The sequence below is a fragment of the Capsicum annuum genome, chromosome 7, assembly GCF_002878395.1.
Source record: "Capsicum annuum cultivar UCD-10X-F1 chromosome 7, UCD10Xv1.1, whole genome shotgun sequence".
Taxonomy (NCBI): Eukaryota; Viridiplantae; Streptophyta; class Magnoliopsida; order Solanales; family Solanaceae; genus Capsicum; species Capsicum annuum.
In genome coordinates this window covers 202,988,705-203,016,459 of record NC_061117.1, presented here as the reverse complement: position 1 = coordinate 203,016,459, position 27,755 = coordinate 202,988,705, and the positions used below count along the sequence as shown (strand labels likewise).

Genomic DNA, 27,755 nt, shown 5'->3' with positions numbered 1-27,755 from the left:
CCTTTCAGTTGAACATCAGCAACACACATCGAACCAAGTGATAATAGAAGTTCATATACTTTATTTTTTAAAAAATAACGTTAATAGAGAGCAATTGCCACTTTTATCCGCAAAAATAAAAAGATAAACAATTTGTACCAGCAAGGTGGGCAAGAACTATTAAATATGTCCATTACCAAGAAATAATAATCACTCAATCACCCGTCCATCACATTCCAAACGAAAGAAAAAATATAAAGTTTAGATTGCCAAGAGAATTACCCTGACTTCAGGTATTAACAGTAATGATTCCTTCACAATGTGCCTCATAATTAACAATTAGTCCTATTGCTTTGCATCTTCTCATTTTCAAATTTCTTATGCACTAATTTTTCTTTACAATAGAGTTTAAATTTGACTGTTCTCAAACCATATCGATCAGAATATATAGAAAATTGTAGCATTATTGAGGTCTAAATCGCAACATTCATACATATTACCTTTATTGGCAATATTAAATGCTAGAGGTATTATCAAGTGAGAAAACATTTCAAACATGTGATTAGATTTGCACCAGACTTGTGATTTGTAACTGAAATTCAAGTTAATCATTTAATGTTGTCACATTCTCAGATGACCAAACAAAGTACAAATAAATTCAAGTTAAAAGTTTAAGTACATAAAACAGTTCTGCAGAAATCAAACAACCCATAAATCTTAGATGAAGAACATATATAATTTTATACAATCATGCCATATTTAATTACTCGCCTACCTAAAATATCCTAGAAACATGCTCCCCAGTAGCAAAAAGAGATAAATTAGAAGAGGAATAATGAATTTTTTTTTTCCAGGAAGAAGGGATGTGAAAATATGAACAAATATAACACAATTGTAAAGTGATTATACAACAATAGAGATCACAAACCGAAAATTGTGAACTTACCCAACCTTGTGATGTCAACATTTTTGCAGATGTACTGGGTTTTGCTGATATCTAGAAAGGAACCTCGATTTTCATACTCAAAATCTTATGTAAATCAATATAGACTCATCAACAACCCCCAAACGAAGTGAGAGACTTTTTGTAAGCCTATGAAAAATATGCTCTGAAAAGGGTAGTTTCTACAATTTGAATCGGTTACCAAAATATATAAGTAACATGCTTCTTGATTTCCAAAAGTTCAATTAAAAAAATGAAATTGAGACATCGTGAAGATTCGGAAAAAATTTGCAGACTGGATTCCAAAGACACAAAAAATAGCATGGAAAAAGACCAATTTAACCCATTTAGAAGAAAAATTTTATGGATGAGGAAGTTATGATTCTATATCTTCAATTTACTTCTTGAACTATTCCTTTAATGGAGGTTTCTTCTATTATTAGATTATTCAGATAGGGTTAGTTTTGCATGGTTAATTCAAATTATTAATTTAAAATTTAAATTTAATTTTAATTAAAAGTAATTATTTTGATCTTAATTACCCAATTATGTGAATTTTTCTAGGCCACCACATGGATTAAGGAGAGGGCTTTTTCCTCTTCTTTTAATTATATATAGATTATTGATGCATTTCCATACATTTGACAGACATTGGTGACATTTCATGATGATACCATGTTTGGAGGCTCGGGTACCGCGGTGGTACAGATTAATAATTAATTTGAAGGGTTACGTACTATACCAGTATGGTACATAAATTCTAGTGTGTCCCCTGCAAGTCATGACTATCAGACAAACATAAGTCCCCTTAGCATGTGTGTATAGATTGTGTTGAGGTTGTGATGTTCATGATGCCTTATTCATACACGAGATCAATGATTCATTCATATATCATGCATTTGTGATGTGGTGATTGGGATAGCATGCGACTACTCTAGTGTAGGCTTATGCATGAATCAATTCGGATCAAATTTATTTATTATCAAATTTAAATTTTAAATTTTAATTTGTTAAAATCTTTATCCTAACTCGATTCATTTTAGGTCTAATTCGATTCTTTTTTTTTTTTTTTAATTTCTATTAGATTTTATGAATCTATTTGTTCAAAATTAAAATTTCAACAAGCCACTATTTTAATTTCAATTTTAGAACAACATAATAATTAAAATACTCTAAATGTGGATCTGGGCTATTGTGAGTCTGCATTAGGTTTTAGGTTTGTAAGCAATTTCGATTTTCAAATCGATTCAAGTTACAAACATCTACAACCAAATTCAATTCAAAAAATCAAACTATTCTAAAATTAAATTCGTAAATTGATTCAAATTGTATGATTCAAATTGAATTATTCTAATTTCTTCGAATCGAACTGAATACTTGAATTGATTGATTTTTGCACCCCTATGCTTCTGATATTGTAATTGTATTGATGAATTAGTGTTGATTGCATTGATTGTATTTTAGAGTGGTTATATTATTACTAATATTGTACTTATGGTGCTAGGAAGGTTGAATAAGGTAAGATTGTGGTCTAGTTGCGTTATGATTGATATTACGTGCTTCAGTTGTGGAGATTGGTGGTTGAGTCAGTATTACTTGCTATGTGCTGAAGTATTATTTTTGCTATGTGCTGAAGTAGTATTATTTACTTATATTTGTTTATTTATGTGTATGTATGGATCTGAATTGAGTTGGCCGATTATACCTATCAGTTCATAATATTGTATCGATATTACTCTATACTCTTTTTTGTTAAGTGCAGATTGTATTTCAGAGACTACTACGAGACCTTACCTAGCATATGAGCAATCAATTCCGATTCAAGGGGTGAGCACTTGTCTTCACAATATCGTGGATCATTTTAGTAGATCATGTGCATTTGTTTCAGACAATGATACTCTCTTTTATTTCATTTGAAGTTGTCTTAATTTTGACAATTTTTTTCTTATTTAATGCAAAGTAGAGGTGGAATCTAATTTGCTGACAGCACAATGCACATAGGAATATGCCAAGTAGCAAATTATTTTGGCTGAAAAAGCTCAATATCTTCTGCACCCTTCGTCTCAAATTATCTGTCTCAAATTGAGATGACATATTAATTAAAAAAAATAATAAATAATATAACTAGTTTATCATAGTACTTCTATGGTTATATTTTAATTTGAAGAAAAAGTAACTAATGCAAAGAGTAAAACATGATTTTTTTTAAAATCTTTTTTTGATTAATTTGAAAAGATAAGTAAAATGAGAAATTAAATTAGAAAATTTGGGACGAGTAATTTGGGAAAGAGGGAGGGAGTATATAAAATACTGTGCTAAAGCGGCGATATGTTCTTATGGTAAAATAAGGCTTGATATATCTGATTTAACACCGTAAAATTGATCCCAAAATGGTATGCTATTCATTTTCTTTCCTTTTAGGTAGTTGTTATATCTATGGCTTGAATCACTCATATGTTAAATTTAGTAGGGATATTCAGGTTTGGCAAATCTAGGGATTTAAAGCCTTACTACTGTTACCTGTCGTTGCTTCCAAGGCTATGGATTTTCCAGCAACATCTTCGCCAGCATTTGTTTCTACAATTGCATGCAGCAGTCGAGCTTTTGCCTGCATTTCTCCTTCTTGAATCGCGGTTATGATGCCACCAGTCTGGGTATCCCACAACTTCAAAACATCGTTCTTTTGTATCACAATGAGTACTACACTAATAGGTGGATCTTGATTTGATCTGTTTTTGCTCACCACGGCTGATGCTTCAGATTTTTCAAGTTCTCCATTTAATATTGCATGCCGGACAGAGTCACCACGAACCATTGAGTAACATTCGCAGGATTCTTTCATAAGTTTTCACTACGAATCTGGTCAAATTCACCATCTAAATCAGCAAGAAAGATGTGCACCCTTTGTCGTTGAATAGACTTGCGGTAAGAGGTGAAATCTTTCTCATTTTCCATGATCACCTTATCACGATGATCCAACTCACTAAAAGTTACGATTAATTCTCCATAATAGGAAGAGAGAGATCTGCCATTTTGTTTGGCAGAAAAATCCTTTTAATTCAAAGTGAAGATTTGTAGTTCATCTGCTTCATCGTAGAAGGCTGTTGATAGAGCTTTCTAAATATCACGAGCAGTAGGTAGACGAATATATCACTTCATAATCTCAGGAGTCATAGAATCAAAAGCCACTTCTTCACCTTTTGCTCGTCTGTGTACCACTTCTCATATCTTCTATAAAAGTTTCTGTGCTAAGGACGCGATATGTTCTTGTGGTAAAAGAAGACTTGATATCTGATTTAACACCATAAAATTGATCCCAAAGAAGGTATACGAAAAATGGTATGCTATTCATTTCTTTCCTTTTAGGTAGTTGTTAAATCTACGGCTGGAATCACTCATATGTTAAATTTAGTAGGGAGTATTCAGGTTTGGCAAATCTTGGCATTTGCTTCCATTATACAATCTGTGTTTGATCTTTCATTTGTAAATGAAAATTATGATTTCCGGTTTCTTCCTTTTCAGGGTATAAAAGGCCCAAGTGTTCTGGTTTTAGATACTTAAATTTGTCTTGGTCCCTTTTGTTCTTAAAACTTGGTTTGGAACTATTGCAAGCTCTGTGGCTATATATGAGATATTGGTTTCTGCTCATGTGCTTTTAAATGTGGGCTCTTTTAAGGCAACAACTCATCGGTATGCGTAAATTTATGCAGATATGTGCTGTTTCCGATCTAAAAGCAAAGAAAACTGAATAAAATTGGTCAAAGGAAATTGGTATATATTTTATGCACTTGTCGTATCTGTGTGCAGGTTAAATTTTGGTAGGGACTGTTCAGAATAGCTAATCTGGATTTCTACTTAGTTTGCAAATCTCTATATGAAAATGTAGGTATGTAACTTTGTAAAGTGAGCTGTGTCGCCACTTAATAGTCCATGAGTTCTGTTGATATTTTTCAAGTTTAGTTACTAGAGACTTGATAAGTTTTTTTCTTTTTGGTTTATCATCTGTTTGTTTGCCTTAGTTCTATGCTTTGGATGTGTATGCACATGCATCTCTTTTTCCATTGAATATTTTTAAGAGACATCCTTTTAACATTTTGTGCAAGAGATATTCAATCAACATGATATTCAATGGAAAACCTTTTAACGTCTTGCACAAAAATAAGGAGGTTAAAAGGTCATCAGTTGAATAAACGTTTTAACATAAATGGAAAACGTCAATGGAATAAACGATAATGAATATCCTGTTACATCTCTTTTCATTGACATTTTCCATAGAAAAGAGATGTAACGTGATATTCATTGACGTTTTCCATTGATGACCGTTTTAACATTAAAAGGCATCCATTGAATAAACGTTTTGTGCAAGACGTCAACATCACGTCAATGACGTGGGTTGAGAACCATGAGGTCTTAGGTTCAAATCTAAGTAGAGAAAAAAAGTGAAGTGAGGTGATTTCTTCTTATTCCGTGGAATTAGTCGAGGTGCGCATAAGCTGGACCGGACAGCACGATTATTAAAAAAAAAAGATTTCCTTCACCCCATAGTTTTTAATTTGTCGCACCTAAAATGTGTTATGATGCTATACAGAAATGAATGTGTCTGCAAGACAGAAGCTGTGACTTTGACGAAGGCCGCATTAGTGGACTACCAGATGCCATCCTCATCCGTACTATGAAATGTGTGTGAGTGTCTCTCTCTACTTTAATCAAATAGGATGATTTTTCAGAATCTCCCTATGTTTTTTACTCACTATTTTGGTAATTCTAAGAAACCATCAAGTAGAAACATAAGACAACATGTTTTTTATTTCTTTTTTCCATCTCAAAAGACTTAAAACAGTATTCAAGGTGGAAACTTATGTTGGGTTCTAAGTGAATATGAGAATGGAAAATGGAGAGAATAAATGAAGGGAAAGTGGAGTGAATTTTTCACTTTAAGAAAGTTAAGTTTTCCCACATTGGTGGGAGAAAGGAACTTTCTTATGCTTATATTGAGAAGCATTCCTTCATGTAGATAGTAAGACAAGAACAAGAGATGTCTCATATAGTTGTTGTCGTTCACTTGGCTTCAAAATTGGAATTGGAAGATGAACAAGAGATTAAATTTATGGACAAAATTTGTGAAGTTTAAATCCAATAGGAAAGTTTTCTCCATTTGCGGGCGCAGAACATAGGTGGATGTCGTTTCTGAAACAGTGCATTATTTGGTGAACCATTGCTTCCTTTCTGAAGAAACACTTTTTTGCTATAAATACCTGAACTTTTCCTTAGGTAAAGTATGAACTTTGTGTTAAAAAACATCTTTTTCTTCTAAATTTGTCAAGTGATTGATCGATAGATTAATTTTTTGAACAAAATTTATTCGAAACTTGAAACTAAGTGAAATTCTAATCCAAAAATTCAATAGGAAAGTTTTCTCCATTTGCGGACGCACTTCGGACGCAGTGCGAATGCGGTCACAACGCACCTTGAAGGGATGCGACCCTTCGAGGCAAGAGATGTTGGGTTCAATTGGTGTGAATGGAAAATGAAAAGTTGCTTGGAAGGGACACAACTCTTCGAGTAAAAGACACACTATTTCGGAAAAAGGTATGACTGTATGGATGGTTTTGGCTGTTTGAAAAAGAGACGCTCTTTCGAATGGACAGACATGACTGTTTAGAAAGGATACACCTTTTCGGTAAACCATTGCCACCTTTCGGAAGGGGCGCTTAATGGCTATATAATCCTGCATTTTCCACAGGTGAAAACATTTGTTGTCTTCTAAAATACTCCGTGTGATCATCTAACAATTGAGTGAGTTCGAAGAGAATCCGATCGTTTGAGGTACCACTACAGTCAGATTGTTAAGCCATTTTATCTTGGGAGGAAAATTCCGCAACCTTGGGTACTTGAGGTGAATTATTTCCTTAAGGACACTCTGTGAATTCAGAGGATTTGGCTTTTTCTGCTTCATCTAATTTTTTTTTAAAATGCTGAAAATACACTTCTTTGAAAGGTCATTTTTGATCTTGTGTTGAAGGTGTTGGAAACTTCATAAGTGTTCTTGATTTATTCTTGAACTTGTGTTGAAGTTGTTTTGCCAAAATACAGATTTTTGTGTACTCGAAAACAACAATCTTAAGGAAATAACCTTGAAAAAATAATTTTTTTTGCTTGTTTGGTGAAATTTTCTTTTCACTAAAGTTTTTTTTTTCATAATCTGTATTTTTTGGTTTCTGGAGATTAAAGCTTTAAGCTTTCTACTCCGTTTGAACTTAACAAGTGATTTGAAGAAATAAAATCTTCATCACAAGTTAGAGGTCATTCAGTTGACGATTGGAAGTCATAAAAACTTCATCGTTAAACCAGAAACAAGGGGTGTTTAAAGTTGTTGCAATTTTATAGGTAGTATTTCAATATACTAATATTTACTGTCTTGTTGTGATAGAAAAATGTCTTCTGACAGTCAAGTAAATGATGCTGCAGTGACTGTGGCAGCAACTAATGTTGCCACAACGAGTCGTACGAGTGTTCCGCAGGCAATGGCACCAACGGAGAAATCCAAAAATTCATGGGTGTTGATTTCAAAAGGTGGCAACAGAAGATTCTTCTACCTTACAACTTTATGTCTTTAAAGATTCACATCTGAAGAAGCTCCAGAGGTGCCCGAGGCAACTTCGGACCAGGAGAAATTTGTCGTTATGGAGGCGTGAAAATACTTCGATTTCCTATGCATGAATTACATTCTAAATAGCCTCCAAGATGAACTATACAATGTGTATAGTGGAATGAATACGGAAAAAGAGTTGTGGGGGTAGCTACAAAGAAAATATAAGACTGAGGAAGCTGGAACCAAAAAGTTCTTCATTGCAAGATTCCTTGAGTTTAAAATGATTGACAGCAAGTCTATTGTAACTCAAGTCTAGGAACTGCAAGTTATCATCCACGATCTTCTTGCAGAAGGTATGAGTTTGATGAATACCTTTGTTGAACATATTAAAAATGTTCACATGAACTTAATTGTAGGTATGGTTATGAACGAGGCATTTCAAGTCGCGGAAATAATAGAGAAGTTACCACCTATGTGAAAGGACTTCAAGAACTACTTGAAACATAAGCGAAAGGAGATGACAGTCGAAGATCTTATAGTAAGACTGCGCATTGAAGAAGACAAAAAAGTCGCAAAAAAAATATCGAAAGAAAATTTTTCAATGAGCGGAGCAAATATTGTAGAAAACGACCACAACAACTCCAAAAAAGCAAAAGAAAGCTGGACATGAAAGCAATCAACCTAAGAAGAAATTCAAGGGAAAATGCTTTAACTGTGGCAATATTGGCAACAAGTCAACGGATTGTCGTGCCCCAAAGAAAGGAAAAAAGAAGGAGCAAGCAAATATGGCTAAATCCAAGAAAGATACAGACGATCTGTGTGCCATGTTGTCTGAATAAAACTTGGTGGGAAATCCTTTAGAATGATGGATGGATTTCGGTGCCATCCACCATGTTTATGCAAATAAGGAGTTGTTTACTACTTTTGCTCCGGCTCAAGGTGAAGAGAAGGTATATATGGCCAACTCCGCAACTGCAAAAGTTAAAGGAACTGGAAAAGTCTGTCTGAAAATGACGTCAGACAAAGTGTTGATTTTGAACAATGGACGGAGTTATGGAAGAACTTGATTTCTATATCACTTCTTGGCAAAAACGGATTCAAATATGTATTTATTTACGAAAAAATTGTAATTAGTAAAGGAGAAGTGTATGTAGGAAAAGACTACCTCACTATGGGCCTATTCTTTTTTTTTAAAAAATTGGGGGTAGGGAAAGGGGAATGGGGGAGTGATTACAATATGGGGAATCGAACCCTCACCAACAAGGTGGAAGTTTAGGTAACTAACCAACTAAGCTACTAAGATTCCCCTCACTAAGGGCCTATTCAAAATGAATGTAATGAATGTTGAAATTAATAAAAGTTCAGTTTCTTCTTACTTGCTTGGGTCTAATGATTTGTGGCATGAACGATTAGGACATGTCAATTGCAAAACATTTCAAAAACTGATTAACTTAGAAGTTTTGCAAAACTTTGAGTGCAATAAATCAAAATGTCAAACGTGTGTGGAGCAAAGTATGCTAAGCATCCGTATAAGTCCGTTGAAAGGAATTCAAATCCCTTAGACTTAATCCACACTGACATTTGTAATATGAAGTCAACACCATCTCATGGTGGAAAAAAGTATTTTATGACTTTTATTGATGATTGCATTAGATATTATTATGTCTATTTGCTAAATAGTAAGGATGAAGCAATAGATGCATTTAGGCAATACGAAACAGAAGTAGAAAATCAGTTAGAGAAAAAGATCAAACTATAAAAAATGATAGGGGCGAAGAATATGAATTCCCTTTGCAAAAATATGGGTACAGAATGAAATTTTCCATCAAACTACAGCCCCGTATTCACCCCAATCTAATGGAATTGCAAAAAGAAAAAATCAAACCTTGAAGAAAATGATGAATGCTTTACTTATAAGTTCAGGTTTACTACAAAACTTGTAGGGGAATCTATCCTTACAACTAACCGAATACTCAATAGAGTTACCCATAGTAAGACACAATCAATTCCATATGAAAAATGGAAATGAAGGAAGCCCAACTTAAAATATTTCAAAGTGTGGGGTATCTAGCGAAGATTCAAGTTCCTATGCCTAAAAGGGTAAAAATAGGACCTAAGATGGTGGACTGCGTGTTCATGGGATATGCTAAAAGTAGTAAAGCATGTCATTTTTTTCATAAATCCGAACATCCGGATATCAATGAAAATACGGTAATTAGATCAAATAATGTTGAATTCTTCGAACACATTTATCCGTATAAAATTAGACATGAACAGTCTAGTAGGGTGTCTAAATGACTTCGGGATGAACCAAGTGAGGATGTACATAATGATAAGAATCCAAGACGTAGTACACGTCAAAGAACATCAACTTCGTTTGGATCAAATTTTGTAACATTTCTCTTAGAAAATGATCCTCAAATGTTTAAAGAAGTGATGTTGTCATCAGACTCATCCTTTTGGAAAGAGGCAGTCAATAGTGAGATTGATTCAATCTTAAGCAACCATACGTGGGAATTGATTGATCTTCCTCCAGGAAATAAATCTTTAGATTCTAAATAGATCTTCAAACGGAAAATGAAGACGGATGATACTATTGATAAACACAAGACAAGAATTGTAGTAAAAGGCTTCAAACAGAAAGAAAATCTTGATTTCTTTGATGCATACTCGCTTGTAACAAGGATAACATCAATTCGGATGTTAATTGCCTTGACGTCGGTATATGGTCTTGAAATCCATCAAATGGACGTGAAAACAACATTCCTAAATAGAGAATTGGAGGAAGAAATTTACATGGAACAACCTGAGGGTTTTGTGGTCCCAAGAAAAGAAAATAAGGTGTGTAAACTTGTTAAGTCATTGTTTGTTTGAACGTGGATGATATGTTGATCATCAGTAGAGACATTTCTGACATAAATGCTACAAAACAAATGCCCAAGAGCAAGTTTGATTTGAAAGATCTTGGAGTTGCGGATGTGATTTTAGGAATAAAAATCTATAGAACTCCACAAGGGTTGACATTGTCACAATCTTATTACATAAAAAAGATACTTGACAAATTCAAGTATTTGGAATTTGGTATTGCCAAGACTCCATTGGCCGGGAGCTTTGCACTTCAAAAGAATGAAGGTGAAAGTGACTCACAATTGGAGTACGCAATAGTGTTGGGATGTTTAATGTATATAATGAATTTTACACGGCCAGACATAGCATGTGCTATTAGTAAGCTGAGTCGATGCACAAGTAATCCCAATAAAACTCATTAGATGACAATGAAATGAGTTTTGGGGTATCTTAAATACACTTAAGACTATGCTTTGAATTATAATAAATATCCCGCGGTACTTGAAGGATATAGTGATGCAAACTAATCACCGGATCGAATGAAGTAAAATCCACGAGTGGATATGTGTTTACAATAGGTGGAGGAACAGTCTCTTGGAAATCATCCAAATAGACATGTATTGCTCGCTCTACGATGAAATCAGAATTTATTGCATTAGATAAAGCCAGTGAAGAAGCAGAATGACTCCAAAATTTCTTAGAAGATATTTCTTATTGGCTCAAGCCATTGGCACCGGTATGCATACACTGTGATGATTAAACAGTAATAGGTAGGACAGGGAGCATGATGTACAATGGTAAATCTCGTCACATAAGACGGAGACATAATACTGTTAGGGGTCGTTTGGTTGGAAAATTGTTATCCCGGGATAACTTGTCCCACTGTGTATATAGGATAAGTTATCCCATCACTATGGTGTAAATGGTGGGATAAGTTATCCCACCATTGATTAATCCCTCCAACCAAACACTCATTTAATTGATCTTTATATTTTATCCCGGGATTACTTATACCTCAAACCAAATGACCCCTTAGAGAACTTCTCTCTAGTGGAATTATCACTCCTGACTATGTGAAGTCAAAGGATAATGTGTCGGATCCACTGACAAAAGGTCTAATAAGAGAAGGAGTTGAGAGGACATCCAAGGGAATGGGTTTACGGCCTAGGACAAGTCAGCATGGCGGTAGCTCTACCTAGCAAACTGGAGATCCCAAGAGTTAGGTTCAAGGAGATAAAAAAAAGTTGTGTCTGATAGGTTCAACATTGTCAATATACCCAACCCATTCTCATGGTGTAGACAATGTTTAGTAAATACGGATAAGACTTATGTTGTGAAGTCTTTTAATGATTATCTAAATTTGGCAGATTTGACCAAATAGTTTAATCTATAGGATTGGACGTTTAGAAATCACCTATGTGAGGGAGAAGTGGAAGTCGCTTCAAAGAGAATGTTAGTAAAGGCCGATTCTCTAAGCTCTTATGAGATTGGGATATGTTCATGGCTGAAACAAACAAAACTGTAAGAACCATAAACGGTAAAAAGATGGTTATGTGACATGTGTTGGTACATTAAAGTTCGACGGTTCAAAGATATCAAATCTACCGATTGACAGAGTGCATTCGATGCATGTTCACTACAAAAAGTTCAAAGGGAAACCCACTTACCCAGATGCAATTAGTCTTTGCTTGATGATCATATACTTGTCCGCAAAGTTTTACAAAGAGTAGTCATTCCCCATTCATGTGGGGATTGTTGGGTTCAATTGGTGTGAATGGAAAATGAAAATTTTCTTGGAAGGGACATAACTTTTCGAGTAAAAGACACACTATTTCGGGAAAAGGTATGACTGTATGGATGGTTTTGGCTGTTCGAAAAAGACACTCTTTCGAATGGCCAGACATGACTATTTAGAAAGGATACACCTTTCCAGTGAACCATTTTCACCTTTTAGAAGGGGCACTTAATGGCTATATAATCCTGTATTTTTTCACAGGTTTGGTACGAATTTTCTGCACTTGAAAACATTTCTTGTCTTCTAAAATACTCTGTGTGATCATCGAAATGTTGAGTGAGTTTGAAAAATCGTTTGAGGTACCACTATAGTCGGATTGTTAATCCATTTTATCCCGGGAAGAAAATTCCGCAACCTCGGATACTTGAGGGGAATTATTTCCTTACAAATACTCCATAAATTTGGAGGACTTGGCTTTTTCTACTTAATCTAATTTTCTTTAAAATACTAAAAACACACTTCTTTGAAAGGTCGTTTTTATCTTGTGTTGAAGGCGTTGGAAGCTTCAAAAGTGTTTTTGATTTATTTTTGAACTTGTGTTGAAGGTATTTTGCCAAAATACAGATTTTTGTGTACCCGAAAACAACAAAAGACACACTGGTTGGGGAAAAAATGTGATTTGCGTGCGCATCTGGCGACCTGCGGCTGCAGGTGCAGCAAAGAACATATTGGAATTTGCCAAACGCTACCTGCACATGCAGACGGGCGCAGACGCAACGCAGGTGGGTGTCGTTTCTGAAACAGTACATTGTTTGGTGAATCATTGCTTCCTTTTTGAAGCAACGCTTTTTTGCTATAAATACCTGCACTTTTCCTCAAGTAAAGTACAAATTTTGAGTTAAAAGCATCTTCTTCTTCTAAAAACTCTCGTGTAATCATCGAATCATTGAGTGAGTTCGAAATTCAAAAAATTTGAGGTACCACTATTTTTTGAAGTGAATCATTTTATCGTGGGAGGAAAGATTCCATTAACCTCGGGTACTTGAGGGAAATAAATTCCTTAAGGACACTCCGTAAATCCGGTGGACTTGATTCTATCAATTCTATCTTCATCTTACTTTCTTTTGAGTTTGGTTTTACTATTTTTTTTTTTTTCAGAAAGTAGTATAAACTTCATTTTGATAGTTCATTTGATCATTCATTTGACCTTGTGTTTGAAGTTGTTGGAACTTCATTGTAGTTCTTGAACTTAGTGTTGAAGTTTATATTGTTATATACAGATTTTTGTTCACGAAATAACAACTTAATTTTTTGAACTTGTATGTTTTTATATGTATTGTTTTGACAGTAATTATAGATGTCTTCTCATCTTGTGTTACCTAGCAATTTGTGATTTTTAGTCCAGTCAGTGTCCGTTATACTGGGGTTGGTACAACTTTTAACGGGATCACTTGTACTTATTTTAGAACACACTCACGTGGATTCATCCATATCAGTTTGATGCGGATGAATATTGGAATATGGTAGATGCTCCTATCCACTGCTAGACTCGTCACCTCAAGACGGTGGTGGTAATTGGTCATGTAATGAAGAAACTGGTGATTCAGTTTCTGGAGTATTTGCTCAGGCATGCCATGGTGTTAGAGGAAATGAAGATGGAGTCAGAAAAGCAGACATTGACCAGTGGCCCAATTTATTTCTTTTCTAATGCTCCTGAATACGAAGAGAGGTTAATGAATGCACCATTTGCCTCTACCTCTGCTGCAGTTTGCTTGTACTGAGGTGAACCCTTCCGACGTAATTGCCTAGATTCTTTTATTTTTAACAGTTTTTGTTTCCAGGAACTCTTTTGCAATAAACAGTTAGGTATACATAAGTTGAACTCATGATAATAATGTGCACAAGGGATTGTGGTGTGAAACAGTTTCCTGTATTCTGTATTAATTGTTGAAGGGCTTTCTTGTTGGATGTTATAAAATTTTTAACTTTTTTTGTTTGTTTGTGAAATTACATTTACATGAGGTCCTATAAGAGGAGATATGGAAATTGATGGGCTCTCTATCATATCTAATGATAGGAGAGTTGCGCAGGGGACATGAATCTTTGTTCCAAATCATATAATGTCAAGCACCAATGTCTTTAAATTCGGATTGAGCAGAGCCACTCTTCTTTGGTGATAGCAAAACCATAGCTTCAATTGCTCAAGCATTGGGCAACCGGATAGAATATAATCCATAGATTGATCCATTAGCATAACTTCATTAAGAGATAATGTTGTTAGAGACTTCAGCTCACTCTTTTTTTTTTTTTGTATTTATCTTACAGAATACCATCCAGAGTTCAACCAAATGAGGACTGCTTAGAGCACAATTAGGCAGATCATAATAAGCATGTGGTTGAAATGTATCATGTCTAGAAAAAGACAAGTCAAGGACCTTCAGATTCTTATTTAATGCGAATCGGATCCAGATGTAAATTTCATTAGCCATCTTTTCTCTCTCCTCAGGAAATCATACTGCGATTGTCTATTTTGCCGGATTCTCTTTGTCGAAATGAGTGAGATAAGTTAAAGTGAAACATAAGCTAGAACTTATGAATATTTAGGCTCTTATTAAGAAGAAGCACATGACAAACAAAATTCAAGAACTTCTCGTCATAATCAGGACAACTTGCTCGACCGCAATAGGCATAGTAGTGCCCTTAAAACATACATTGATCAAAATTGAGTGTGTGGATGAATGACTAGAGTTTATAAAATCTTCTAATAAAGATTGTTTTGAACCATCCTTTGATGGCAATAAGGAGAGAATATGGACAAGGATGACATTTGTGGACTACCAGACTATCCTCATCCATATTCTCTCCTTATTGCTATCAAAGGATGCTGCGGAAACAATCTCTATTAGAAGATTTCATGAACTTTGGTTGTTCATTCACACACTCAATTTTGATCAATGCATGTTTCGAGGGGACTAATATGCCTATTATGGTCGTGCTAGTTGTCCTGACTATGACGAAAGCTTCTTGAACTTTGTTTGTCATGTGCTTCTTCTTAATAAGAGCCTAACTATTCATAAATTCTCCCTTAAGTTTAACTTTAGCTTATCTCACTCATTTCGGTAAAGAACATTCGGCAAAATAGACATATCACAATATGATTTCCTGAGTGGTGAAAAAAGGATGGCTAATGAAATTTGTACCGGAATCGGTTTGCATTAAAAAAGAATTTGAAGTTCCTTGTCTTGTTTGTCTCTGCACATGCATTTCAATCACATGCTTATTATGATCTGCCTAATTGTATTCAAAGCAATTTTAATTTGGTTGAACTCCAGTTGACATATTTTAAGATATATACAAAAAAAGAGTGAACTGAAGTCTCTAGCAACATTATCTCTTAATAAGGTTATGCTAAAGGATCAATCGGTGGATTATATTCTATCTGGTTGCCCAATGCTTGAGTATTTGAAGTTATGGTTTTGCTATGGGCAAAGAAGACTGGTTCTGCTCAAGTTGAATTTAAAGACATTGGTACTTGGCTTTAGATGGTTTCCGAAACAAGGATGCATGTCTCTTGTCCAACTCTCCTATCGATAGATATGTCTGGAAATGTGGATGTGCTGGATATTGCAAATGTAGCATCTATTGCTGAAGTGTCTTCCAGTCGCAAATTAAAATTTGACTTAAGATTGTGCAATGATTACCAAGGGTTGAGAATAGTACTCCAAATGATTACTGGGGCCAAAAGTCTGAAGCTATGTTCCTGGTTTGCTCTGGTAAGCACTTCTTCTCTTTCTTCGCAACTTCTCCAGACATAGTCTGTAATTTTTGACTCTATGGAGAGATAACCTTTAGGGATATATATAGTAACTATAAACTAGACTAGAGGGGTTATCGAGTTTGGTTTTGTCTTTAACGTCTCAGGCTCAGGCATCTGTCAATATTTTTGTACATTGTACAATCAACTTTATTAAGGTTACTTACCTTGTGGTAGTCAGCCCATGTCCTTGTTCATTAAGCTCATACAAAAATCTCTATTCATTTAGTTTGTTTAACTTTTTGTTTTATTTTTATCTGCCTAGGTATTTTCTTTGTGGCAGTTGACAAATCTGCCATCTCCATCTTTCAGCTGCAAATCCCTTCATCTTCAATTGGATTTTGTGAAATGGCACCTGCCAGGAATACTGAACTTGCTGAGGCACTGTCCTTGCTTGGAGAATCTTATCGTCAAACTTACTTCTTACGCTGAATCTACATTCCAAGTATGGCAATTTAATTGTTTTGTTGCTCTTGTTGTTAACTGCATACTGTGCAATGTTTATTTGGAATCTATAATCATGGATACTAAAGATTTGGCAACATTTTGGCGTCAAACACTGATAGGACAGTACACTTACCAGAGTAGGTATGACTGGGATGTTTTGAACACTAACGGGGATATCATGTTTTCTAATTCTATTTTCTTTTCCAAAAGTTAAACAAACAGTATTTGAGTAGGAAACTTAATTTTCTTAACTTGTATGGTTTTATATGTATTGTTTGACAGTAACTATAGATGTGTTCTCATCTTGTGTTACACTAACAATTTATATTTTATAGTCCTATTCAGTGTCTGTTATAACTTATACATGGGTTGGTATAACTCTTAATGGGAGATTTGCTCTTGGTGCTTATTTTAGAACATACTCTCATCTATGGTAGATGCTCCTGTCCAGTGCTTGACTCATCATCTCAAAACGGTGGAGGTAGCTGGTCTCGTAATGGAGAAACAGGTAATTCAATTTCTGGAATATTTGCTTGGGCATTCCATTGTGTTAAAGAAAATGAAGATACTCGGAAAAAAGGAAATCTATGGCCCAAATGGTCCTAAGTATGATATGGCTCATGAATACGAGGAGAGGCTAATGACTGCACCAAAAGCCTCTGCCTCTGCTGAGCTGAATCCTTCAGACGTATTTCCGTAGATACTTTTAGTTGTAACAGTTTGTTTATGGAACTCTTTTGCAATAAACGGTTATTTGTTATCGGTGTAAATAAGTCAAACTCGTGATAATAATGTGCACAACGAATTGCACTATGGAAACAGTTTACTGAAAATAATGCAACCAACTCCACGATCACAACCACCACCATCACTATAAACCGCCACTATTCCATCAATCACTATAACACTAACTACCATCACCATTACAACATTCACCACCATTGTTACTAGCCACTAGCACAAACCATCATTCACCATTACAAACCAATTCCACCATCACTAGCAAAAATAAGTGTTCTTTTTAACCAAATAATAATTTTATCAAATTTATGTTTTTCTTAATATTTAACTAGCTTATTTGAATTGTATATTTAATATATGTTAAAAATAAACAAATTATGTATATTTAAATGTTGAAAAATAAAGAGTCTTAATTATTTAGTGTTCAAACCTAGAGAAAAACATGTTAAACATTAAAATTTACCTTTTTAACAATTAAATGTTATAAATATATTATTTTTATGTATTTTCTAAATATATTAATTTTATTTTAATAGAAATAAATCAACGTCCTAATTCATACGTGAGATCGCATTTAGTAAGTTAGATAAACTTATTTGTTTGATTTCATGGTTCAAACTATGAGTAGGCTCGAAATTGGATTTTTGGTATATGAGTTCTGAATTATAAGTCTTTTTGCTTATTTGGTTCTAGGCAGATCATTTATATATTATTAAATAATTTTAATATAAATAGAGAGTTTGAATTAATGGTATATTGGTATTAGGTTCTACTGAACCCATAAGGCCATAAGTTTAAGGTTGACTCCAGTCCTGTCGGTCATAGGTCATTGGTTTTTGAATAAGAATGTGTTGTTTTGGTATTTTTCTACGGAATGATTAATGTTAGAATTGTTATTCCACAAAATAATGTAGCATAAAATTAATATTACAATTATATATAAATAATCTCATAATTAACCATCCAAGAATAAAATAGTACCAAATATAAGTTTTTGAAAGAATGACGAGTTTCTAATCAAAGCATGAGCTATGGAAATTAGGATCTTGAGTCCTCAAATTTGAGAGAAAATACATTATTTCACTCCTGAATTTGTCGTCACAACTTTAGCACTTAAAATAAACTTTCATTTATTTACCCTTTAACATCTTTAAAGTGAATTAATATTAACCCTAATACTGACACGAATTTTTAAAAAAAAAAAGAAAAAAAATGCGTATTTTATTTAAAAATAGACATAGTCTCACTTTTATTTTAACCACCAGCCCGCCCAATAACCCATTTCTTTATCTTCTTCATACCTCCCTCCCATTTCTTCATCTTCTTCGTACCCCTACCCTATTTCTTTGTCGTCTTTGTAACCCTACTCGTCTTCTTCATACCGTCTCACCCCTCTTCTTCATTCCAAATTCTTTACTAAATTTATTTTGTTGATCTCCTTCATAATTTCAAATCCTTTACTTGATCTCCATTACTTCAATGCTTCTCAACTCCATATCACCGTTCTTGATTCTCCTATTGTTCAAAACCTCCGCAAATTGTAGCAATGTTGGTTTTCATAAACTAAAAATTAGGTTGGTATTTTTCTATCGAACAAGGTCATCCTCCTTTTTAATTTTCCTCAGTTCTCGCCTCTTGTATTTATCGAAAATTCACCAAATTTGATGAATTTAATTTCATATAATCGGGTAAATAGATTAGTAGATTCGTCTGTTGTTGAAGAGAAGTTTATGTTGTTGTTGATTGAGTTGATTCCCATTGAAGTATTTTGTTGAATAGGTGGGTTGGATTCAGATTTCGTTGAGGCATTCCATCGAATAGGTGGTGGGTCTGAATTTGTTGTTGAAGCATTTTGTCCATATTTGACTCCAATGGTGGATGATTGCAGATGAGGGAAATGGGATGTGGGGGTTGAACAAGAAACATGTTTGGGGGATGGGGGTTGTTGTAGATAGAGGGGAAGGGGGTGGGGGTTAAGAAGATTTCTTTTTAATTATATATATATATATATATATATATATATATATATATATATATTTATGAAATTATTTCTAAAAAATATCTTTTTATGTGGCTTCGACGTGGCATTGACGTGGCTAATGTGTGAGCGTGTGTAATACACTCTCCATTGTGAGAGTGATATTCAACCTTAAAGGTTGAAATTAATTCACTATAAAGTTGTTAAGGGGGGGAAATAATTAGAAGTTTAATTTAAGGGCTAAAGTAAGTTATGTGAACAAGTTCAAGGGTGGAATAATGTATTTTCTCTAAATTTTAACCTAAATAGATGTATTTTTTTGAATAATTTTAAGTTATGTTCTGATTAATGAGGATATGGCTGGAAGATAGTTGACATCTTTCCAGTTTAATACAACTTTTTGTTAAGAGTCATACCAAAACCTTGAGGGTTGCACCACAGAGTGAGGGATCAGGTCCCTCAAAGTCAATTACAAGCAAAATATAGTAAAATAACCAGGAATCAAAAGACAGTGCCGGAAGAGTAAAAACACAAGATTTTAATGTGGAAACCTCCCTTGCTCAAGGAAGGGAAAACCCATGGCTTGCCCTCACAAGATCTCCAAAATCCACTATAATCAAACTCTTGATTACAGTCTTTAATAAACCTAACTCTAGGTTCCTTTCGCTTGTAATAACTCTACTACAAGCTCATCTTGACAACTCTGCCAAGGACCCTCTACACTGATTAGCTCTAATCTGTATCAAACTTAGGCAACTCTACCTAAGCACTCTTTACTCAAAGAGAAAAGTTCATTACTCTTATAACACGAGTAATTTGCTTACAAATCAAAACTCACTCAAGAACAATTTGTATTTAATCACACATAAACAACTAAGAACTTAAGCAGTGTTGATTTGGGGTTTTTGCTGCCTCTCTTCACTCTTTGTATTTGCCAAAAATCATTTGATGAAGAAGCATTTTTTTTATAGATGAGTGATAATTAGGACTGAAATATCATTGGACCAGGTGTCCTATTTAGTACAAGCAACACCTGTAAGTTTTCTACACAAGAGGACAAAACTGTGCAGACACGCATACCAGCTGTACTGTACCATAAACATCTAGGGACCTGTTCCCTTGTAGTTAGCAGCTCATCATTAAAACTACATATAGCAATTCCCCCTTTTTGATGATGACAACCAACCATACAGCTTTGATCACATTCATCACATTTAATCAGTCTGATTACCACTCTGAAGATAAATATTCCCCTTATCATTATGCTTCCGCCATTATGCAACACATGGACCTGGTCCCTTATTGTCATTTGCAGCAAAAACTATGAGCATATGTTTGTTTCCCCTGTCACTGTGCCTTACCATATTTCCCCCTATCAACATGCACCACATGAACACACATACACACACCTGGTCCTAACACATAATTATTGAAAAGGTTTAACAGTAAATCAAGGGTAAAGATAAGTACAAGCTAATTAACTCATGACTACTGGGTCAACACTTATCATGAAGAATAGCTTTAAAATAAAGAAAACAGATAAGACACTCAAGCAGAAATTAATTCATTATCCAGTAAGATCAGTACCAATACAATGTACCAAAAAACATATAGAACAACTGCTTGCAAAGGCCACTATAGGAATAGGAACTAGAAACTGACTCAAGAGAATAACACAACAGGATTCAGAAGGGGGTTTAGGGAAGTTGGATTTAATTAACATTTCTAGTCTTGAATTTTCAGCAGCATGGGCATCCAACAACTATTTGGTGAGAATTTTTACTTCTGCATCCAATCCTTGTACCTCACCAGTTAACTCTGTAACTTTGGCCTTGAGTTTTTCATTTTCTACTGCAAGATTTTCGGCGTACCAGGTCCCCCGAGGACAACTTCTGATGTTGTAATTTCAGGTGCACTATTTCAGTGTCCTTTGCTGCTAACATGATCCTCAACTCCTTCATTTATTTGTTCAAAATTTCTTGAGCAGCCAACAGTTCTGATACTTGAGATACAATTCCCACTTCCCTTTTAATGCACTCATTCTCCACCTGGGGTATTAGACTGAACCTATTGTTTGACTGTTCCTGAGGTTCCCTTTATCCCAATTATTCCATAGTGATCAAACACCTTTTTTAGGAAGTACCCATAAGGCATACCATGTTTCCCTTCTTTCTCATAGATTACTTTCTTTGTGTGCTCTAACATAAAAGCAAGTAAGCTTATCAACTCAAACTTACTCAAACATTCTATTAGGAATAGGTTAATGCTAGAGGCAATGGTTTTTTTCTCTGATCTTAGTAACAAAACTTTGTTGATGAACTCAAATACTAGCCGAAACTCATAAATTAAAAACTTTTTCACAACACCTATTGAAGTTCCACTCACTTTTGAGGCTTCAATCATAAATTCAGTGGTAGGCTACTCCTTTACAATAGATTTTACTCCCATAATAGGTACATCTAAAATCTTTCCTCGAGCTTCTTCATCTAGATGGATAGACTTTCTTTGCACCTAGGTAGTTAAGCTTAGCCCATCTTCTGCGAAGTCCATGGTATAGTAAAACTCTTTAACTTTATTTTCAAACACCATGGGAGCTGATTCTTTAAGTAGGTGAAGCCAACCTTTGTGTTTCACATATTCTACCAATTCCACCATTCCTGATTTCTCATAAATCCTTGGATCATGCACTCTCCTAGTCAGCACTTTTTGGGTTTCTAAGACAATATTCCTTGTTTCTGTAGGGATAACCTTCTTTTTTTCCTCTTTTCTTCTTCTCTTTGATTCACTACTTAGTTCGTCCTTTTCATCAGTTTTTCTCTTTGTGGGACCAGTTTTCTTAGAGACTTTCTTTCTTTTGACAACAATAAGATTTTTTTTGCTTATAGCAGGACTGCCGAACTTTAGACCAGAGAATCCGATCCTCTCAGCAAAATGAACTTCTTGTATTTTCTTTTTAGTTGCAATAGCAATATTAGTGTCAGTATCCTCATCTTCCCCAACCTCCACTACTTCAACATTTGCCTTCTCTACTGTGATAGCTTTCTTTAGTCTTCTTCTTTTAGTGGTAGTAGACTTACTTTCATTCATGGCATCTATTATCAATTTTTGTTCAGATCCCCTATTAGAATAGGATCTAGTGCCTTGTACACCAGTGTCAATTATTTTTTTTTCTTTGGTTGTCCTTTAATTTATTAATTTTCTAACTCAAAGGTTGTTCATCCTCATCCTTTTCATCTTTCTCATTTGGAGTTAATACCACTTCTTCATTCCTTGTCTCTTCATTCTTTTCCCTTACAGATTGCTCCTCAATACTTACAAAGCCTTTTTTTGGGTCACAAGCAAGTAAAAGTAGATTCTCAGCTTCCAAGTTTATGCTTCTAAGAGGATTAAATTTCTTTACAAGAATTTTATCCTCACATAGTTGGGCAAAGATGGATTTTAATTTAGAACCACTAGAAGAGTCAAGTACTAGCATGTTTTTTGATTTTTCAGAACCTACCAATACTTTAAGATGAATGGGAATTTGTGGGACATTAGAGGACTTTGGTTCTTTTGAGGAGGGGGAATTTCTGGTTGAGAGAGCTCTTGTTCAATTGGAGAGTCGAGGCCTTGATTCAAATCTTCCAAGGCTAACTCAACAAGAACTTTAATGGATGCGGGATTGTCAACCTGAATTTTTTCACTTAGGGTTTTGGGAATTTCAAGAGTAAGAATGATGTATAAATTGCTTTGTGACTCTTGAGGATGATCAGAGGATAATTCTTTCATAGGGTTTGAAGAAGATGGAATTTCAATTATTTTAAACTTTTGAGAAGAGAAAGGGAAGGACCAATTTAGTTTAGGAAGAAAATAATGTTCTACATCAATTGAGAAGAGAATAAGAGGATTTGAATTTATAATTAAAGAGATGATCGTTTGACATTTAAGAGATACCTTTTTTGAATAGATGCATCTGATGACAGCGGTGTGACTCTTCACATTTGAACCAAATTGATAGCTTTTATTCATATGGGATTGGACATGTGGCATTTTTAAATAGAAATTTTATAAAAATTTGAAGGTGCATTATTTTGGTACTCACCTGAGAGATAGGACCAGGTCCCTCTATTTCTTGAGTGAATTTTCAGCTTGTGCTTGCTTCAACTGTTTTCTCTAAAGTTGTACTCATGGGTGTATACCTACAAAGGTATGCTACTGAGTTAGATTAACATGGACCTACTTTATCATCGATACTTATCTCCTTAACATAGAAAATTTTAGAAGAGGTACTAACTCACATATTAGGTCAAGTTGGCTTGATCAATCCATGTTCTGGATTCTGCATCCCCCTGTTATCTTAGAACTTATTCCCAAGTAAAATTTAAGGATCAGGTCCCCAATTTTACTTTACTCACCTTGCTAGAGCTTCCTTTTCTAAGATGAGTCTTTTAAGGACCAGGTCTCTTGAAAATAACTGTTTTAAAATATTACACCTCTACCTTGGAGTGTCTTGAGAGAGAAAGGACACAGTTAGATCTTCTAAAATTAAGCACTGAAAACTCACTTTAATGAACATTCCTGACTGCAATCCCTTTTCTCCAACCTGAAACTATGATTATTTGTTTGATTTGGGAACCCACTTGAGCTTGAGTTCCTAGTAAGAAGACAATGGTGTGATCCAAACCTTCCTGGCCCATCTAGGTAGATAATTCTTCTTTATCTTATTCAAATATTTGAACCCATTTGGTTGTGTATCTTCTGCCATATATATCTGAATTTGTTCATTCTAACACTTATCCGACTTTGACAATTCACCTTATTGTGCCCATCTTTTCCCCAATAATTACACATAGGTTTGGGAGACTTTTTTCTAGCATCATTGACAATCTTTCCTTGCCACTTATTGGGTTGGAATTCTCCTTAATATCTCGGTCCTTTGCCATTATTAACACCCTGACTAATCAGATAACTCTTCTTTCAAGCGGATTAGGCCCCTCTATAACTCTCCATTCCTATTAAATGTAGACATAAGGTGTTTTTGAGAATCCCTCATCCTTACTTTAAGATCAATTTGAACCCATGAATTTTCTTTTTTCTTTTTTCCATCTACCTCATTTACCTTCTTCATCAAACTCAGATTTTCATAATTTATTTTTGTGAACAACTCTTCAGTTTCAGATATTTGAAAATTTAAAGCAATCAACTCATGTTCTTGATTCTCTACTTTCTCCTATAATGCATTCTTCTCAGAAGTTAGTTCACATACAGAGTCTATCAATACACTAGCAAGCCTCTTTATTTTCTTAACAGATTAATTATCTAGATTCTCCTTAATATCATAAAGGGCTACCTCTTTTTCTTCTTCATCTTTTGTGTTTTCCATGAATGCAAACAGGGAATCATAAATTACTGGGTCATCTTCTACAGCTAGCATAAAAACATTCCAGACTTCTCATCTTCATCAGATTCATTGAAAGAATCTCCCCATGCTACCAGAGCTTGATTTACTGTATACTCGGTTGCAGTCTTCCTGCTTGATTTTCAGGGATCTGGTCCCTGTGTTTTTCTTTATCACTTCTAGTCTTGAGGTAATCCTGATAATTCATATTGTGCATTGGAAATTCCTTAATGAAATGTTCAGGACTTCAACATTTGTGACACAGCTCAATATTTCTTCCCTTGCTACTACTGTTTCTTCTTCTTTGGAACTGGCCACTCCTTTTCATTGTTCTAGCAATTTATATATGACAAATAGGCAACATCAGTCTCTTCTTCACTAGAATTTTGTTTTAAAGCCTTTATTTTTCTCTTCTCACTTCTTTTTCTCTAGCTCTTGTTGCTTCTTGAGATTATGAGTCTTTAGATTCCTATTAGTTCATCCATAGTGAAGGTCTTCAAGTTTCTATCTTTAGTTATAGTATTCACTTTTCTTTCCCAGGACTTAGTAAGAACATGAATAATCTTTCTCACTTTCTTATACATTAGAATCACCTTTCCTAAGCAATGAAGCTCATTTGTGATTAAAATGAATCATGTATGCATTTTTTAGATGGTTTCTTCTTCTTTCATGGTGAAGGTTTCATATTGAGTAGTCAGCATATATACTTTTGAATCCTTCACATTAGTGGCACCTTTATGTCCAGTAGTCAAGCAATCCTAGATTTCCTTAGTACTTTCACAGGCTGAGATCCTTTTGTATTCATCAGGTCCAATACCACACACTTGTAGTTTCTTTGACTTATAATTTTTCTCAACCTTTTCCTGTCTTCATCATTGAATTCCCTTATGTTTTTTTTTTATAAATATTTTTGTAATTTCTCCTTCTTTGACTTATCAAACGGGGACATGAGCACCATCAAGAATTATGTACATCAACTCACTGTCCTCAGCCATGATGAAGTCAAACATCTTGGTTTTCCACCACCCATAATACCACCCATTGTATCTTGATAGTTTAGTGGCAGATTGTCCTTCTTTAAGATTAGGTGGAGCATCCATGATATCCAAGACACTCTAGGTGTGAATCATTTAGAGTGACCTGACTCTTATACCAATTGTTGAAACCCTGAGGGTTGCACCACACAGTGAGGGACTAGGTCCCTCAAATTTAATCATAAGAAAAATACAATAAAGTAACTAGGAATCAAAAAATAGTGCATAAAGAGTAAAAAGTCAAAATTTTAATGTGGAAACCCCCTTGCTCAAAGAAGGAAAAAACCACGGCTTGCTCTCACAAGCTCTCTAAAATATTCTATAATCAGACTATTTATTACAGTCTTCAATAAACCTAACTCTAGTTTTTTTTTCACTTGTAATAACTCTACAAAGGAGCCTCTATATTGATTCGCTCTAATCAGTATCAAACTTAGGCAACTCTACTTAAGCACTCTTTACTCAAAGAGAAAAATTCATTACTCTTATAACAAGAGTAATTTGTTTACAAATTAGAACTCATTCAAGAACAATTTCTATTTAAGCACACATAAACAACTAAAAACTTGAGCAGTGTTGAAATCGGGTTTTTACTGCCTCTCTTCACTCTGTGTATTTGCCAAAAATGATTTGATGAAGAAGAATATTTTTTCTTTTATAGATGAGTGATAATTAGGGCTGAAATATCATTGAACCTGGTTTCCTATTCAGTACAAGCAATACCTATAAGTTTTATATACAAGAGGACAAAACTCTGCAGACACGCATGTCAGTTGTACTGTACCATGAACATGCAGGGACCTGCTCCCTTGCAGTTAGCTGCTTATCATTAAAACTATATATAACAAGTCAATACAAACCCAAGTATGCAATTGAATACAAAAAAGGATATAAACATACTTTAATGCTTAATTATCTAGTAGTTTATCATTCATAAGATCAGAGTTGTCATTATTTCCATATTGGTAATTTAGTACTCCTTTCCTTTTTTTACTTACCACTTTTTGTACTGGGTAAACTTGATGAAGCATAGATGAAATTTGTAATGGTCCATTTCATCGTTATGACATTATTTAGGGTGTAAGTGCTCGAATGAAGTTTTTCCTAAGATGAGAGCAAATGAAATCTCAGGCAAGGATGGTTTCTCATGAAATTTTAGTGTTGTGTGGTATAGAAATTCCTTGGGTATCGAGGGTTAGTGGTTAAAATATCTGAGCTTAGTATGTGATACAGTGATAGTCGTGGAGTATAGTGATCTATAAAAACTTTTGAAATGACAATCGATTCTATAAAATTCCAATTAGGGCGTTTGTCAGAATAGGATAGATTTGAATTGTCGTATTTTCAAGTGTGTATTGTGCAATAAAAGAGAGCTGAAAAGTTCCCTCGAGTTTCTATCAAGGATCCGGTAGTGATTCCTTCATTGTTGAATGGATACTGCTGGTTGTTTTGTTGCAGCGGGATCGTAATAGTGGCCAGGCTGACGCTGCAGCAGTCAACGATATTTAAATGGCTGGATTATGAGTTTTGACCTATTTTCTCCATAAAATATCCAAATTTGAACCTAAGGCTTGGTAACGGCAATTTCCTTCATACTTGAACAATTTCTAGCATTGAGGCAAGTCTAATTCACCCTTCTAATTTGATTAATTTCAGTTAATTTGTAGAATCGTTAGAACAGGGTTTATGGTGAAAATCATTGTTTTGTGTCCTAAGTTGATGAAATTGGTGTAATTTGACTCTGCGTGATCCTAAATCACTTCTTAAGGATCCTAATTTGTTAAATTTCACTTACCAGCGTAAAAAAATTATGTTTACATTAATTATAGGGAACGTGGGGAATTTAAGAGGAGAAAATTAGTAAAGTGATGTTTAGACCATGAATTGGGGTGAACTCAATGGGGTTTGATCCCTAATGTCTAAAATTGTAGAGTAAATTATTTATTACTCTTTAATTATTGTTTTATGCCAAGAACAAATCAAAGTTTCAATGAAAGGCAACTTTAGCGGATTAATTGCATTTGGGCTTATGTTAAGTAGGTTATGATTTTTATTGTAGTTAATGACTTTATGTAGACTGCATGCTTGCTCATAATTAAATATTTGTGGAATGGCCTTCGAGCATACTTGCGATAAGTGATTTGGTTGAGTCTTTTATGAGGTAAAGTATGTACTTGAATTATTCGTACACTATGATACATTTTTTGTGACATTGATGTTACAATGTTGATGCATTGTCATACATTTGAGAGACATTGATGATATTTT

At 34.5% G+C, this 27,755-nt stretch overlaps 1 pseudogene; it reads left to right on the top strand.

The window, feature by feature from the left end:
• Positions 1–3,321: 3,321 nt before the first annotated feature.
• LOC107855021 lies at positions 3,322–27,546 on the top strand (annotated as a pseudogene).
• Positions 27,547–27,755: the final 209 nt, after the last annotated feature.